An 18,930-nucleotide genomic window follows, 5' to 3' on the forward strand; every position below is an offset into this window, starting at 1 on the left:
GTGTTTTCGTTGTGATATTTCCATATATGCATATAATAGAATGTGTTTATTTTTTCAGACAGACTACATTTTCTCCATAATCTACTTTAAAACTTACGTCACCTTCTATTAACCATTCTGTGAAACTCTACAAAAATGACTACACCCAGAAATAAAATATGAGAGAGAGAGACTTTTGTCATAATCCCTTGCTTTAAGATAATTTACCCTGGAAAAAAATGATGATATATTTCTTTCCAATTAAAATCTCTATTGAGTTTCCTTTCTGATTTGAACATTTATTTAAAGAGTAAGCAACACCTTAATTCCATCTTGATCTTGCATGTTGAGACATGAACTTTTAGATGCATGTGTATACAGTTGTTTATGTATGGATATAGACCTGGGCAGGGTGTTGCGGGCATGCTGAATGCTCTTTCCGAGGATGGGTTTTTCTTTATGGATTCCATGATATTTATATATTTGCTTTTGTTGGTTGTGGGGCTTGAACTCAGAGCCTGAATTCTGTCCCTGAGCTTCTTTGCTCAAGGCTAGTGTTCTACCCCTTTGAGCCACAGTTCCACTTCTGGTTTTCTGTGGTTAATTGGAGATAAGAGTCTCATGCAATCCCCAAGTGCCCTTCCTCTGTCGCATGCGCGGATCCCCGGTACCCAGTACTCAGTTCCCGTGGCCTAGAATGGCCACAAGGGCGGCCGCCACTCTGCTGCGCGCAATGCCCCGCTTTAGCGGTTTCTGCGCCAGTCCTACCCCATTGCGGCATGGTCTGTTGCGGCCGCTGAGGACCCCTTTGCCCCTCTTGTGTCGGGGCCTGGCCGTGGAAGCCAAGAAGGCCTACAGGTGCGACAAACCTCATGTAAACGTGGGTACCATCGGCCATGTGGACCATGGCAAAACCACACTGATCGCCCCTATCACCAAAATTCTAGCAGAGGCAGGTGGGGCTAAGTTCAAGAAGTTTGAGGAGATTGACAATGCCCCCGGAGAGAGAGCTCGGGGCGTCGCCATCAACGCTGCCCAGGTGGAGTATAGCTCTGCTACCCTCCACTATGCCCACACAGACTGCCCAGGCCATGCAGATTATGTTAAGAATATGATCACAGGCACTGCACCCTGGGATGGCAGCATCTTGCTAGTGGCAGCAAATATGGCCCCATGCCCCAGACCCAAGAGCACTTACTACTGGCCAAACAGGGGTAGAGCATATTGTGGTGTACGTGAACAAGGCGGATGCAGTGCAGGACTCTGAGATGGTGGAGCTTGTGAAGCTGGAGATCCGGGAACTGCTCACCGAGTTTGGCTACAAAGAGGAGGAGACCCCAGTCATCGTAGGCTCTGCTCTCTGTGCCCTTGAGCTACGTGACCCTGAGCGAGGAGGGAAGTCAGTGCAGAAGCTGCTGGATGCTATGAACACTTACATCCCAGTGCCCACCCGGGACCTAGAGAAGCCTTTCCTGTTGCCTGTGGAATCCGTTTACTCTATTCCTGGCCGGGGCATTTTGAAGAAGGGAGATGAATGAGCTCCTGGGACACAGCAAGAACATTCGTACTGTGGTGACAGGCATGGAGATGTTCCACAAGAGCCTGGAGAGGGCAGAGGCAGGGGATAACCTTGGGGCCATGGTCCGAGGGTTGAAGCACGAGGACCTGAGGCATGGCCTGGTAATGGTCAAGCCAGGTTCCATCCAGCCCCACCAGAAGGTGGAGACGCAGGTGTACATCCTCAACAAGGAGGAAGGTGGCCGCCACAAGCCCTTTGTGTTCCACTTCATGCCTGTCATGTTCTCCCTGACTTGGGACATGGCCTGTCGTGTCATCTTGCCTCCTGGGAAGGAGCTTGCCATGCCTGGAGAGGACCTGAAGCTCACCCTAATCTTGGAGAAAGGCCAGCGTTTCATCCTACGGGATGGCAACAAGATTATTGGCACTGGCCTTTTCACTGAAACAAAACCTATGACCAATGAAGATAAGAACATCAAGTGGAGTTGAGGCTGGACTTGTGTTCAGGCTGCTTGAGTTTAGGCAACCCTGGCCAGTTTCTCCCTTTGCTGACGCCCATGTGGCATGGGCTGAAACCCCAGAGTGCAGCTAGACGGACACTTCCCCTGGTCACAAGGAGTGGCCTGCCACGGGAGGTAGGCCAATAAACTGATCTGTGAATTGAAAAAAAAAAAAAAAGAGTCTCATGGATTTTCCTGCCCAGGCTGGATTTGAACCTCGATCCTCAGTTCTCAGCCTCCTGAGTACAGTTACAGGTGTGAGCCACCAATGCCCAATGCCCAACACCATGATATTTTTATTTGCAGTGATCTGTGTGACTTTCATTGTGATTCATCTTGATAAACATTTCAAAAACCCTGTGCAATGAAGGACAGATAGAACATTCCAGGATTCTGTCCAAGTTCTAATTGAGATACAATTTCTCACCTTCATAATCTTTTATTGAGCAACGAGTGTTAGCAAATTCGTAGATTACTCACAGCAGTTTGATTATCCCGATACTGCCTTCTTCCATGCCTACAAAAAGGGTTTTGCAATAAAGGCAGTTAGCATCTATAATAACATGGAGACTGTGAAGCCTACATCTGTGCTGTGAAGCCACAGGGAAGAAATAGGGAGGAGAGAAACCACCTTTCTCACAGGCTGTTGCTAACCCCAGAGGGATGCTTCATATTGTATTTCAGAGTTGAATTAGTTAGGCTCTTCAAGGTCATAAGAACAATTCCTATACACACCTTTGGCAACACACGTTTATTGTTAAGCTATCAATAGAAGTGACAGGGGTAGCATGAGAAATTTCCTCATCAGTTTCCCAGATTTTCTTGGGCCCAGAGGTTCAGAGCTGGGCTCTACCTACAGTGGAAAGGCAGAGAAGTTAACAGTCATATTTTGTTTCCTTCCCTAGATAAAGATTGTGTGAATGGGCTTTCAGCTACTCCTTATAGAGCTCCCCAAATGAAAATCACCTGTCATAGTCAGCTTCTCCAGCAAAAAAGAACATGTAGTCTGAGGCTTTTGGAAATCCATGATCCTCCTTGGAATTATATGCTATGCAGACCTGTCCCTAGATGCAGTTCCATGCATAAAAATTCAATTCTCTTTCTAACGGGGCCTCAATCTTTGCTTCAATGAACAGCAGCTAGTGTAACAGATGTAATGTTGGTGTTTTACTAGTGACTAAAGACAATGTGGGTAGGAATCCATCTGAATCACTATACTCAGAAGGAATCCTTATGCTATGTGCCGGCAGCAGCCAAGGGGTTCAGAGATTCCTACAGCTAGTCACATCAAATAGTTCTCCCACTTCCCCATCTTTATTTCTGATTCTTTTGCCATTAGTTGACAAATGCCCCTATTCTCTGACCATCCACAAGTGCTCACACACTGCCCTTGATTTGGTAACAGAATGTAGAAATGTCTTGTTGTTGTTGTTCCATGGTGAAGTAAGTATGTTTCAATCTGTTCAAATAGATCCTCACTAATAAGTTCCCTGGTGGGGCTCTCTGCCTCATTGATCTCCTAAGAGATGGAATTCAGACAACTGAAAAATATTTCAGGACTTTCATTTTGTAAAATGCAGAAACTTTGTCAATCTAACACTTGAATAGGAAATGTTCTACTGCACATACAAATTTCAAAAATTCTAGTCAATTCCCATTGCTTTCCTGGTCTCATTCTCTGGGCAGAGATCCATTTTAAAAGTTTTTACTAAAGGTTTTTCAGTATTTCCGTGTTGACTCAGTCCCAATAAAGAGCAACGTTCCAACAAATAAACATCAAGTTTGAGAAGAAAGTCTAAATGCTATTCTCCCATCACTAAAATGATGCTGGTGACATAATTTTGTGCTTTTTTAAAAAGCTGGTTATTCTAAGGCAATTCCACTGAATTTCAGTGTTATCAATCACTAGCTAGGGGCATGCCTGACATTCAGTGTGTGAGAAAACATAAAAAAGGCTCTTGTGCAATATGTGGTTCTAATTAAACCTGATTCCATTAACTATAAAGGAACCAATCCACAACATCTAACAAATCCAGCAGGCCAAGAAATCAAATTTACTTTTATCACTGTTTTCAATTCTAAAAGACTTCAGAGACTGAAGAATATGAACACATCACAAGTCTTAGAATTATGGAAACAAATTAAATTGAGAATGGAGATGATCAATATTCAATCTCATGGACTTCCACATTTATTTCTATGTCTTGGACCTTTCTCATACTAAAAGCAACATCATTTGGAAGAGATTATCCTTTAGTTTTCATCCTTGGAGGATGAAAAAAATAAGGGGAGGGAGGAAATTTATTTTAATAAAAAGGGCATTCCAGGCTTTTATTTGTGTTTTCTGCTTTTTTGAGGATTTTGGGTGCCTTTATTATAAGATGGTATCTTTTGAAGTTAAAAAAGCCAATGTTCTATATTATATTTTCATATAAGCATGGAGTCCAATCAAGGAAAAGCATATAAAGCCTGGTGATTACATTTTATTTCAGTATGGGGTTGGAAGAGGCTGGAAGAATGTTTAAACTGAAACAAGAAAAGACAAGATTCCTATGAAAGAGGACAAGTCAGCACAACAAACTGAAACCATGTTTATCTTTTATCTTCTCAGCACTAGGAGAAAAATCTTATTTGGCTCTGATTTGGGGACTTGAAATCTATGCCATTCATTTTATTTTTAGAGGAGTGTCTTTTCTTTAATTTGAACATATATTCTCCTTTTTAAAAAAGAAGAACTTCCATTAAATTTTCTTTTCAAGTCTCCCCAAACTGTCTTTTCACAGTTTCTGTTTTCTGGGCTATAAGAACTCATGGGAAATGCCAAGCTCCTGAAGGAATGTGTGCCGAATCTTCTTTTTTTTTATTGTGAAAATACTGTACAGAGGGGTTACAATTACATGGGCAAGATAATGAGTACATTTCTTATCAAGCATTGTAGCCTCCTCCTTTGTTTCCCCTTCCCATCCCTTCCCATTCTCCCTCCACCCCCCCATCCAATCCTCCTCCCCTCCCCCCCACGAAAGTTGTAAAGTTAGTTTTCGACATAACGACTTGTACATCTCATTGTTGCAATGGGTCCACCTGTATCCCTAGTTAAAAGATTTGTTTTTTCCCTTTCCCTCCACAAATTATACCAACATCAAATACAGTGAAAGCAGGGGTTATACCGTGGGGGAGGGACATAGAAAGCAACAAAGAAATAATCTTATAAATGTGTTAGAAACAATCGCATGAAAGAAAAAAAACATTTGAATACATATCTTAGGGTTCATTTCCCTAACATCAACTTATCTGACCTTTTCTGCTTGACTCATACATATACTAGATATTGCAAATAAGGGAAACCATGGGACCTATGTTTCTTTGGGTCCGGCTTACTTCACTTAATATAATTTTTTCCACATAGAGCTCCCCTATGACCCAGCAATCTCACTTTTGGGCATTTACCCAAATGATCACAAACAAGACCACACTAAAGCTACCAGCACAACTATGTTTACTGCAGCATTATTTACCATAGCTAAGATATGGAACCAACCCAGATACCCTCAGTAGATGAATGGATCAAGAAAATGTGGTATATATATACAATGGAATTCTATGCCTCCATCAGAAAGAATGACATTACCATTTGTTAGGAAATGGAAAGACTTGGAAAAAATTATATTAAGTGCTGAATCTTCTTGAATGATTATTGCCCTGGGTCTGTGGAAGCTTTGACTTGGGAAAGCAGGAAGGAGAAAGTGGATTGGATTAGCCTATGGGGTCTCAGAGTGAATGAGTAGTCACATACTACTTTAAAGAAAAAGTAGCTTAGGGCTAAGTGGTTTCAAGTTAAGGGGCCACCAGAATGCTCTTACTAAATGTGGAATAACTCTCCTGCAGGCACTTTTTGTGTCTATTTAGCCTTATGATTTCCATCTGTATCCTTTCAGAATGTAAGAACTTGCTTTCTTTCTCCCTCAAGTCAAGTAAGTTACTGTTGTCAAGCTTTTTTGTTCTTGTTTTTTGCTATGGAGAACAAAATAATAACACTGATGTCAACTTTGTTATTTCTGTGACAATTTCTGGATTTTTTTCTTTCTTATAGTTATGGCCAATGAAATTGCATCTCTGGATCAGGTTACTGTGGGTAACCACAATAGGCATGCTGTCCATCTCCCAAGCCCTGCCCCAATATGTATGGTCATACCTGCATGAGCTAGTTTTAGTTAGAGAAGACCTAGGGGAAAATGAAGAATCGATTATGTTCCTCAAATGGGAAGGGTCATTTTAATGAAAATAATATAGTCAGCTAATAGTTTCAAACAAAAACCAATCATATCCAGCAAGAGAAAGAGAAAAAATATAAAAAACATACCATCACCTAGAACTGTTTGAAAGTTTCTTTCCAAGAATTAGCTATTATTGAGTTCTACTATTGCAACCTCAGCCCCAAGGGTAGGCATAGTAACCAATAAAGCTCCTTAAATTTACGACAAAAAATAGGCTCTTGAAAAATAGGACTTAAAATCAGGCTTTAAAAGGACTTTAAAAATTGTGCTATATGGACTTAGAGATTCCTTTTAATTGGCTCCTTCTAACTGGACTGAATGTGGTAGTTTCTTCTTATACCAAAAGGTACAGAGAAGGGAGCCATATTTCGGAAAACTCCATGTTAGACGCATAAGGTTAGATCATATGAAAGAGGTACTATTTGATCTGTTTTGCTCAAGAAAATCATCTTTTCATACTGATCAACCCAATAAAAGTCAGTAATTCCTTCTTAGCAGGAGAGCTGTGGATTTTTGAGATTTTTTAAGACTTCACCAGAAATTCCAAGTAAATAGTAAATTTTTCTCTAATAACAGAATAAATAGTCCTGAGCTGACAGGAAAGTATTTTTGCCCCCTAACCTGCACTATCAAGAAATGTTTTGAAGTATCCCATGAAGTATGGTGCATACTTTGTTCTGGAATCATCTTCTCCATCCCCATGACTCAACTCTCCCTCTTTAAGCAAAATTTACCAAGGAATGGAAAAGATTGAACAGGGATAGGAGTGCTTTACATATATAAAATTATTTTTCCATATGATTAATATGATTAGTTTTTCTGAATTCTTTTAGAATTCATTAACTTCTTTAGATATTGGCAGCAGTAGGTATCCATGACTTCACCTGATTATTCTAACTATGATATTATTCCCAGTAAGGATAGACCAACTAATGCTACTTAATTTGTTATAACATAGTCTCAGATGGTTACATGTCACACTTACTGACACAAAAATTGATTGTATTTTGGTGTGTGTAGGGGGCGGGGGCAGTGTCAATACTGGTGCTTGAACTCAGGGCTTGGCCACTGTCCCTAAGTTTTTGTGCTCAAGGGTGATATACTATACCAGATTTCAGTGTCCTGAGTAGACAAATTATAGATGTAAGCCACTGACACTTGTTGGACTATAATTATGTTTTTCATTCCTTAGGGATTGAAGTCAGAGCCATTTTGCTTTCTGTGCTAGTATTCTATTCTGTTAATTGAGCTAAGCCTGCTGCTTATTTTGGAGATGACATTTCTGCCTGGATTTGCCTCAAATCATGATCCTCCAGATTTTAGCCTCTGCAGTAGAATTACATTATGTCTGAGATATCAGAACCTAGCTGAAGTTTGGCTCTCTTTAAAGCTATTTCAGAATACATTCATATGGCTCAACTACTTGTATAGTCTTGGCTTCCTATGAGTAAAGGTAAAATTGAAGTGTACCTACTCACCTAACCTGCTGTCAAACTAAACACTTACTCTCTGGCATAGGGAAATAACTTCTCAGGCAAAGGCCCAACAGGCCAGATCTAACCAGCTCAGGTTTGTTCCTCATTTTAACCTACCTAGTCCTTTGTAATACTTGCAACATTCCTAGTGAAGATTCTTCCCAATCTCTTCCCAAATTCTTCCATAGCATCTTTTTGACATTGATACTATTATATCTTTTGATTGAGATCATTTTTCTTTTAAAGAGAGATAGTGTTTTCTAGGGCTAGTATAACAAACTTCATTGTCACAGGGAAGAGTAGGGAAATGTGTGGGCTGAGTAAGAAAGGAAGTCCTTTCCATGTTGCTTTTCTACTTTTTTGTGTGTGTGCCAGTGGGATGGGAGAGAGAGAGGAATTCTACCATAGTGAGGTGACACTTCGTAAAATTAAACCTAAGCCTCTGCTTGCAAATGCAACCAAAGGATTCATATCTTTTGATAGCTTGTCTTGGAACAGAGTGGACAAACAAGATCTTTGAGGTCAGATACATCTAAATTTTCCAGTTGAGGATGTAGTTGAGTGTTAGAGCATGTATCTAGTATGTGTGAAACCCTGGGCTCAATTTCCAGAGCCCAAACAAAGCAATATAAAAAATTCTTACTTAAACAAAAACAAATTGTTGGGGCTGGGAAGGTAGTTCAGTGGTAGAGTGCTTGCCTTGCATGCATAAGGCCCTGGGTTCAATTCCTCAGCACCACATAAGCAGAAAAAGCCAGAAGTGGTGCTGTGGCTCAAGTGGTTCGGTGCTACCCTTGAGCTGAAGAGTTGAAGGACAGTGCCCAGGCCCAGAGTTCAAGCCCCACGACCGACAAAAAAAACAAAACAAAAACAATGTACTCATTACCTTGCCCATGTAATTGTAACCCCTTTGTATGGTATTTTCACAATAAAAAATTTTAAAAAGCTTCATCCAAATACTAATAAAAACACAAAAACAAAATATTTAAATAGGGATGGCAGGAAAACCCATTGCAACAATGAGATGTACAAGATGCTATATCGAAAAACAAACTTTACAATTTAGGTGGGGGTGGAGGTGGGGGTGTAGGGTTTAGGGGGAGTGTAGCCGAGGAGGTGGGAGGGAAGAGATGGTAGGGGGAAAACAAAGGAGGAGCCAACAATGCTGGATAAGAAATGTACTCATTACCTAGCTCCTGTAACTGTAACCCCTCTGTACAGTATTTTCACAATAAAAACTTATTTAAAAAAGTAAGCCAGGCCCAAAGAAACATAGGTCCCATGATTTCCCTTATTTGTAATAACTAGTATATGTCTGAGACAAGCAGAAACAGTCAGATAAGTTGATGTTAGGTGAAATGAACCCCAAGATAAGGACTCAAATGGTTTTTCTTTCTTGCTATTGTTTCTAACATATTTATAAGATGATTTCTTTGTTGCTTTGTATGTCCCTCCCCCATGGTATAACCCCTGTTTTCACTGTATTTGATGTTGGTATAATTTGTGGAGGGGAAGGGAAAAAACAAATTGTTTAAAAAGGCATACAGGTGGACCCATTGCAACAATGAGATGTACAAGACATAATGTTGAAAAATGAACTTTACAACTTTGGCGGGGGAAGCGGGGGGGGGGGGGAAGGGGGCGGGGAGATGGGAGAAAGGGTGGTAAGGGGAAACAAAGGAGGAGGCAACAATACTTGATAAGAAATGTACTCATTACCTTGCTCATTAATTGTAACCCCTCAGTATGGTATTTTCACAATAAAAAAATTCCTAAATTTTAATTTTAAATTTCCCTTTCTGGTAGAGCAAATTTCTGTGTAAATTTGGACTATTAGTTTAATCTACATGACCTTATTTTTCTCAAATGAAACAATAATGGTCCCTTTGGTTGTAGGAAGTATTGTTTAGAGGTATTGAACACTGGGATGTCGGTGCTGGTGATATTCAACTGTGAGGAAAAAGGCTTCTTCTTTCCCTGTTCTCAGTCTTTCTTTCTTTTTATCTCTCTTCTTTTCTCTCTCCTTATCTTCTTTCTTTTCTTTCTTTATTTCTTCCTTCTACCTATCTTTTCCTTCCTTCCTTCTTTCCTTCCTTCCTTCCTTCCTTCCTTCCTTCCTTCCTTCCTTCCTTCCTTTCCTCCCTCCCTCCCTCCCTCCCTCCCTCCCTCCCTCCCTCCCTCCCTCCCTCCTTCCTTCCCTCTCTTTTTTTCTCTCTTTTCTTTCTTTCTCTTTTTTTTTGTGCCCATTGAGCTTGGATGCTGTCCCTTAGCTTAGCTCAAGGCTAGCATTCTACTATATGAATCACTCTTGGATCTACTTTTGACTTTTTTTTCCTGGTTAACTAGAGTTAAGAGTGTCATAGACTTTCCTGCCTAGGCTGGCTATGAACCACCATCCTCAGATCTCAGCCTCCTGAGTATCTAGGATTACAACAAGTATGAGCCACCAGTGCCCAGATCTTTCTTTCTTGATTGCTACATTTACTGTGATTATTTGTACTTTGGCTTACATGTTGTTCTTTAAGAAGTTCTGATACTAGACTATGCTTAAAAACCCCAATATGCAATATTATTGTGATTTGGTAGGCTTAAAAAATGAGCATGCATTAATTTTTGCATGTTTGCCAGTGTTCCAGTGAAACCATTGTCATGTGTGTAATTTGCTAGTCTCATTGTGCTTAGTCAGAATAGCCAGAACTCTATCCACCAGGACTTCTCTGCAGCAGTGAGATTTCTCCCATGAAAAGATCTCAATGATATTCCTGGGTAGGAGGAGGATGGTCTCTAAAATGGCCTGTCAAATTTTGTGGTAGTGTGGTCAGTTGTCATTCAGGAAGACAGTATTGTTCCAGGTGACAATCAGAAGAGGTTACGTTGTATCTGTTTATACAGATACGCTGTCAGATGGTGTTTCAAGGAGAAATAACAGTCTGAAGGATGTTCCATGTCCCACTGTGGTTGGAATCATGACTTCTTTCTTGTTTTTCTTCTGTGTGGAGCCTGCACAGATGAAGCAGAATTCAGGGTCTTAGTTTTCATTTATGACAAACTTGTTAGGCAGTCTTGAATTAAGCACTCTGTTCCCAAGCTATCCATGCCTATATTAAGATAATGATGCTACTTCTATACTTTCTAAAGGAAGAAAAGGGACCAGATTGCCCTTCTAATTTTAAGTTTAAGATCTACAGGGAGTATTTTCATACGTTATTTGCTAGTAGACCAGACACAGTGCACATTTTAGTTGGAGGCAACAATGCTCACTAGAAAATGTACTCATTATCTTGATCATGTAACTGTAATCCCTTTGTACAGTATTTTTACAATAAAAATGTACCAAAAAATTAGATTCTCCACCCTAAAAAATATAGGGAGGAAAAGGCTAGACAAACTCATGTGGAAAGAGATGTCAGTTATGAGGTTAGAAATTCCTTTTCATTTTGTTGTAGGGCCTTTTGATACTTAAATGCAAGCTTCTGGAGAGACTTAAAATTGAGGGAGGATGAAAGAAATGAAGCAGGCTTTGAAGGAGGGAAGTTTTAAAATGATTTTTCAGGGAAAAGAGAAAGCCATATTTTGTGATGAGTATTTTTGGTTTGATTTTTGAAATAGGGTCTCACAATATAGCTTATGTAGGCCTTGACCTTGCTAATAGTGTCCAGGCTGACCTTGACATTACAATCCTTCCTGCTTTCATCTCTTGATTATAGGAATTATAGTTATATGACACCGTACTCAACAAGAAGTATTTTGTGTCCTCCACATGCAGATACCAAGATGTGATAAGATGTGTAAGAACATTTTAGGGAAACACAAAGTCTATGGAAGAGGAGCGACAAAATGTGGAGAAACACTTCAGACCTCAGTGTAGGCCAGAAACTTGTGAACTAAAGAGAAAGGAAGGACAGCAGATGGAATATCTCACTTAAAAGGACTTGTAACTCTTCCATATGCTTAGTCACTTGCTAGAAACAGCATTTGGGAAGCCTGGGCTCAAAGCAGATCAAAGGTTCGCCACTGGAACCACCAGCATCTACCTTTGCCACATCAGGGCATCTAAGCAATGAATTCTGATAAAACACTGGCATAACTGGCTGTGATTGGATATGGAGGAGTAAGAAGAACTGAAAGACAAGGGAATTTCTACCCCATAGCCACATTAATCCTTAAGGTAAATGGTTTGGTCTAGGATAGAATGAGGGGAAAAAGGAGAGAATCAAATCTGAGGGTTAGGGTGAGTTGAGAAATGAAGATGGTGAGCAGGAAAGACTGAAAGAATAGATCTGTGCCACTCTAGGATTCCCTGAAAACACAAAGTGTGATAGACTGCCATCTAACACAAGAACTATGAAGGTATAGTTGTGATTTTCCTCCAGAAGGAGGAAAGAGGTAGTTTTGGTATCTGGGAATGTAGCTCAGTGTTAGAACACTTATCTGGTGTATTCAAGGCCTTGAGCTTGATCTCCAGCTCTGCAAAACAAAACAAATTGATGAAGGTAGATTTTATGACTTTATTACTTACTGTTAATGATGCTCTTGGTTCTAAGGTTATCTTAGTATTATGAAAATCTTTAGTAACTCATCCTTTCTTTACTTAAACACTAAAATATACATTCATTAGGCCTTATGGGGTATAAAGCATAAGAGAGAGAGAGAGAGAAAGAGAGAGAGAGAGAGAGAGAGAGAGAGAGAGAGAGAGAGAGAGAGAAAGAGAGAGAGAGAGAGAGAGAGAGAGAGAGAGAGAGAGAGAGAGAGAGAGAGAGAGAGAGAGAAAGAGGAAAGTTTACTAAGATGAACAGTATAAGGAGGTCAATTGGACTTCAGAAAAGATATACAGTACCTGAGCAGTGATAGAGAAGACAGGGGGAAAGAAGTCTCATGGAGGTGGCTTTAGGCTTCAGCTTGGATCCAGAGAACAAGTAACTATGACATGTTTATTATCTTGTTTGTGTAGCACAGTGCCAGCACGAATTGTTCTCCGCCTTCTGAATCTTCCTAAGTAGGGCCTTCACCTGGGATGGATAATGACCACTTCATACTTGAATTGCTAATGAACTGCTCAGTTACTCTTTAAATCTGCCTTCTCATATGCTTGATTGCACACACAGTGGAGTGAATTTTGACGTCTCATACTCCAGGAGCTGCAGGGGATCACTCCATTGTATCTAAAAAACAACTGATACCACTACATCTGGTCCTTTCTGTACATTTGTAACTCATCCATATTGGTGAAATAGTTCTCTCTACTGGATTGTAATAACCTTACTAGGTCATAATCTTGGGCAGGAAATGACACATGCTTGGTACACAATGGTATGAGTCAAAGGTCATAAACACTGAGTTTTCTCACCTGCCAATGAATCTTTAAACCACAGGATTTTGGTTTGGAAAGGAGGGGAAGTAACTATGTTACACTATCTAATCCTCTTTTATCAGTAAATGTTGAATTCTGGCCAGGCATGGTGACATGTGCCTGTAAGAACAGCATCTGGGAAGCTGACGTTGGAAAACTGCAAATTTTCTGCTAGCCTGGGTTACAAAGTGAGTCCCTGTCTCCAAAAAACTCGTTCACTCACTCTCTAATCTTGAATGTTGGTTCTTCATTTGGTTTCATAATTTTGTTTCCAGTGAATTATTTGAATATTATTTTCTTTTCTTTCTTTTCTTTTTTATTTTTTCTTGGTCGGGCGTGGGGCTTGAACTCTGGGCCTAGGTCCCTCAGCTCTTCAGCTCAAGGCTAGCGCTCTCCTACTTGAGTCACAGTGCCACTTCTGGCTTTTTTTTCTGCTTATGTGGTGCTGAGGAATTGAACCCAGGGCCTCATGCATGTAAGGCAAGCACTCTACTACTGAGCCACCTTCCCAGCCCTGAATAGTATTTCACTCCTCAGTAATAAGTGTTTGGTAGGTTGGTTCTTTCTTTCACTTTTCTGGTAAGTTGGTATAAAAACTACTAGAAAATGTACAAGTGTAACATTTTATTGTCATGTGTAGCCTCCTTTTTATATAGTAAAAATAATTTTCCACCTTTTCTGTACAGAAAGGAAGTTCTTCAAAGGTATTGGGTAAGTTTCTCATAGGAAGATGGCCACAGCCTGTCAACTATATCTGGATTCATTAGTTGTGTATGGATGGTACACAGTGATCCTTGGTAAGGAAAACTCATTCCCCATTGACTGATTCACTCTAGGCTTTGAAATGCTGTGCAGAGGAATCAATAAAGTTGTTAAGGAAATTAAAGTCTTGGAACCCTGTATAACATAAAAAACCCCTGTAAAAACTTTTCTGATAAAGTTGACCAGTATAAAGTTGGCCAGTAATTATATGTTTTAGAACTAATCATTTTACATCTTTTGGGGTGAAGTTTGTGTTCTCTATTTAGAGGTAAACACTCGGGACAGGAATTTCAGCTGTAATCACCTAAGTTGTTACCATTGGTCAATCAAGGTACCTTGCCTTTACAGGAAAAGATATCATCTTTAGAAAATCTAGTCAAGGTCAACAGAACACTGTGGATTTACTTTGATAATCCTTTTGTATTAACAGTATTTACTTTGGGGATTATGAAGATATATTCATCCTCTCAGGCCGCAGGCTGGATTGTTACCGTCTGAAAAAGAAAGTACATAATTTGTTAGAGCTAGAAACTTCACGTCCTGAAGAAAAGTAAGATGTACATGGATATCACCCTTGGGAGAACTAAGAAAATGGGATGCCAAGGGGAGGTTTACTTTCCTCTCAAATGTGTTGGAAACTTCTATGCGAAAACAGTCCACAGCCTTTTTCCATTCTCTCTTTTTTTTTCCATTCCTCATAAACCAAACTCTAAACTTATTCTTTGCATTCTATTTTATACCTTGAGGGTTAGGGAAGGAAGCTGCCATTTTTGAGTCAGAGTTCTCATTGGTTTAGTTTGTAGCTCTCAGTCTGCCTGTCTGAATCTGCACACAGCAGCCCTTCAGAGCTTCATTTCACTTAGACATTGCGCTCTTGATCCAATAATCCTCTGGAGTCGAGATTTGGCAGTCCTTTCCAAAATATTTTCCAAACAGTGTTTATAACTATCCCTTTTCATTTGACAAGTGTCAGGTGAATAAACATGGCTAAGCACTTTCCATGCTGCCCTGGCAAGGAAGCATGAAAGGCATGAGGACTTCATGAACCTATGGTGATAGGAAGTTCACAGTTTTCAGTCACCTCTCAACTTTTGCATTTGATTGCCAAATCACTTGTGCCATTGGGCTAAAGGCTCTAAGGTTTCCTCTCTACTTACACAATAAATAATAAGATAAAAGGTTATCTTGACTGGTGTCAATATGGCCCATATGTGGACCAACGGAGCAGACTGCTTGCCTCGTCCATCATCACATTTAGCTGTGTTCTTCACTGTAGCAAAAGCCTTCATGGCTTGAATCTCTGCCTTTATTCTTTCTTTTTAGGAGATGTTTGTAATTAATTTAGCTTATGGTGCAATTCCAAGTCTTCAAGTTAGGACTCTGTCAAAGAAATTTACCACACATCCTCCATGAGGTCCTGGCACACTTCATCCAGAATCAAACTTCATCTTCTATCCGAAGGAGAAAAAATCAGATTTTGTTCTCTGACACAGAGGACTGTAGCTCTGCCAACGAGGCCAGCTCACTCACCTTTGTTCAGAGCTGGAAAGCATTCTGTTAGCAAAAATTTTAATGATGGGAAATTATCATTGAAGCTTAAAACGTCCTTTCTAAACTGGCAGTAATCAAAATAATGATCCAATGCCTCTTTTAGAGACAAACTTTTATCTTCATACATTCTACAGAACATTTTATAATATGATTGCTTTATTAAGAATAAAATATGTATAGCATGTGTGGTAGAAATTTTGTTAGTGTTTTTTTCTTAAAGTTTTTTTGCAATATAATTCATACATAAGAAGAATGTCACATAATTTCATATTTATAGTATACAACAAGATAGATTTTAATATACACAGGCAAAAATCATTATAATGAATTTGGAGCACTTTTATTACCTCAGAAAGAAGCTTCAAGACTGGGAATGATAATGTGTACCTGTCATTATACTACAGTGGGAAGCATGAATAGGAAAAATGCAGTCCAGTTCAGTCTTTGTCATAAAGCAAGACCCTATCTCAAAACAAAAATAACTAGAGAAGCAGGGCACTGGTGGCTCATGCTTATAATCTTAGTTACTCAGGAAGCTGAAATCCGAGAATCACAGTTTGAAGACAGCTCAGGCAGTTTAACCTGAGACTCTTACTCCAATTAGCCACCAAAATTTTAGCCAGAAGTAGAGCTGTGGATCAGGTGGTAGAACGCTAGCCTTGAGCACAAAAGCTCAGGAGCAGAGCCCAGGCCCCAGGTTGAAGCCCCAGGACTGGCACAAAAAGCAAAAATAACCAGAATAAAAAATGGAGGGACAGGAGCATGGCTCAGGGTGATACAGTGCCTGCCTGCCTACCAAGTGTGGGGTCCTGAGTTCAAACTTCAGTACTATGCATATCACACACACACACACACACACACACACACACACACACACACACACACACACAAATGAAACTTCATAACCTTTAGCTCTTACCATCAACCTTTCTATCCTAGCCCTAATAAATACCTAATTTACTCTAAGTTCCTCCATATTTGCAAATTTTTATAGAGACTTAGTATTCAAGGGAAAGATTTTTAAAAATATTTTCTTAATATTGTCTCAGGCTTAGATTTCCCCCTTTTCCACTTCTGTGGCATATAGAAACAAGCACTGGGTCTGTTCTCTGCACTCTATTTGATCCAGTGCTTATAAATAAACACAGCATTTATCTCCAAATTTAAGCAGAACAAATTGTGATGTCCGAAGTTTTTATATCATATCAAAGCATACAATTAAACAGGTACACGTTTTGTTGCCAATAATCATTAGAAAATTCCTTTGAGGTAGAGACAGTTTTTTTTTCTTGTTACAAAATGAAGTCAAATATGGCATGACATGATAGGAAGTTCATTACTCAGAACTTGCAAGCAGAATACATAGAAATCTGACGAAAATAGCTTATGTCAAAAGGAGTATCCTCTGGCTCATGTGACAGTGCTAAGGTACCACCAAATCTGGGTGCCCTGACCCTGTTATTAAAGCTCTATCTTATTTTCTCTATTAGATTTTCTTTGTGCTGACTCAACCTAAAGGCACCCTTGCCTGTTAAGCTGGCCAAGATGGTGTTTCTAATGGAACCTGAATTGTCTTTGGGTATGATTAGCCTCATCTGTATCACATGCCAGCTCTCAAAGTTCAGGAGAGAGTGGCTCTTCCTGGTGCTCTTAAGAGGAAAGGGTTTCAAAGGAAACTTTGGATGTGCTATCAGAAGTGCCGTTATCTCAAGTTAGGAGCTGCAGACTTGAGCTGGGAAATGGGTGAGCTCAAAACCAAGGTATTTGATTGGTGCCATCATGAAAAATTGACAAAGGCAGCTGTGCTGTCTCATAATGTGGTTGAAAGGCGATGGGAGAGAGAGAGCACTGGGTGAGGGGAGGGTTCTCCCTGCTTTTCTATGGCACAGGAGTTCACTCAAGTAAAGATGCTTCGAGTGTGGAAAGCATCTATATTTAAAACAAGTTTTCAATAAAAATGAAATTGCTTGTATTCTCAATTGATTATAAAGATTTAGAAATGAACTCAAAATCACGAGGTCTGTTTTCAGAGTTCCACCAAAGCCTTCATACTTCATTTCTTTACAGTTTTGGCAATACACATTAACTGTTGTCTTTGGTGAGATGGGTCATTCATCTGGTAGTTTAGAGTAATACTTTTTTCCTTACCTATTTGTATTTATTTATCTATTTTGGTACTGGTAGATTGAACTCAGGGCTCCATGCTTAGTTGGCATGTGCTTATTTGAGTCACACCCGTGTCCCTTTTAGTTTTATTTTGTTTTTGTTTCTCATATAGTACCTCTGATTTTGCTCCATCTGACCTTGGACCATGATCCTCATACCTCTGAGCAGCTAAGATTATAGGCATACACCACCACACTCACCCAGAAAAAGCAATATATTTTTAATTTAGACTAGCTCTTTATCATCTTGAATAAGAATGGCATATCCTGGGGAAGGCAGGCAATTTTTCTACTTCAGAGGAAATACAATTTATGTGGAATTCTATATAAGTGAGGTCTCCTGAAGAATAACTCTGTCAATGTCTATTAGAAGACTGTGCTGGTCTGACTCTTTGATATACAAGTTATTTCCAAAAGGAAATGTGGGCAAGATTTGAAATTGTAAGGTAGACATTCAGATGATTAATGTCAGGATCTTCTCCCAAAGCATTATGTGTGTGATTCCATCAACATGGGCTTCATTTTTGAGAGGGCATAAGAGGTAATGAAATATATCTGTCAAGGAAGGCAAAGGAAGAAACACAAATGATGCTTCTTGGCAGCACACAATTCTGATGAATGGGGAAGTTGGGAGATTTCAGTTTAGTAGGGTGTAGTCTTCTGAAATAAATAAAAAAGAATATAAACCACAAGACTTTCAAGACTACTTTGATCTTCCAGTCATGAGCATTGCATTAAAGATTGGTTAGTATAGTAATGCTCAAGTACATTAGGTAAATATTAGGTGGAAAGGCAAAGATACTTAATGTATAAGTATTTACAGGATTAAATGAGGCATAAATTGATATTTAGCACCTCAAAATATGGGCAGGAAGATGGTGCTATGGTCATCATACAGAGTAAATTGAAACTTCTCACCCGAACTATAGTTCAAAGATCAAACCTGATGAAAGCCTGAACACACGCGCATGCGCATCACCCCCCCTACACACACACACTCACACCCCAAGAAAGTAAGGTTTATTGCTCACTTTTGTAAAGTATTCTCTGGAAAGCAGAACCAACTCCTAAGGTGTCTAAAGATGGACTGAGGCAGTAGAGAGAACCAACTGATGGGGTTTAATGAGTGTTGGGTTGGCATACGGTTCCTGATTTCCATGTGGGCTGGAACTGTGTGGTCTGAATTTTTCTTCAGTGCAGAAGGAGTAGTATTCAGGCTTTCTCGTCACATTGTCCCACTGTGGTTAAGAATAAAGAGCATAATAGAGATCTGTTTTGGGATTAGAAAACTCTAAAACCTAGGGACTGAGGAATCTTAAGGAATCATTATTAAAGAAAGGAATCACTACAAGTTAG

General features: G+C 39.7%; 1 pseudogene; it reads left to right on the forward strand.

Moving 5' to 3' along the window:
• Window positions 1–676: 676 nt before the first annotated feature.
• On the forward strand, window positions 677–1,986 carry LOC138810114 (elongation factor Tu, mitochondrial pseudogene; annotated as a pseudogene).
• The last annotated feature ends 16,944 nt before the right edge of the window (window positions 1,987–18,930 follow it).

This window comes from Dipodomys merriami, unplaced genomic scaffold, assembly GCF_024711535.1.
Source record: "Dipodomys merriami isolate MVZ:Mamm:240054 unplaced genomic scaffold, mDipMer1.0.p SCAF_5, whole genome shotgun sequence".
Taxonomy (NCBI): domain Eukaryota; kingdom Metazoa; phylum Chordata; class Mammalia; order Rodentia; family Heteromyidae; genus Dipodomys; species Dipodomys merriami.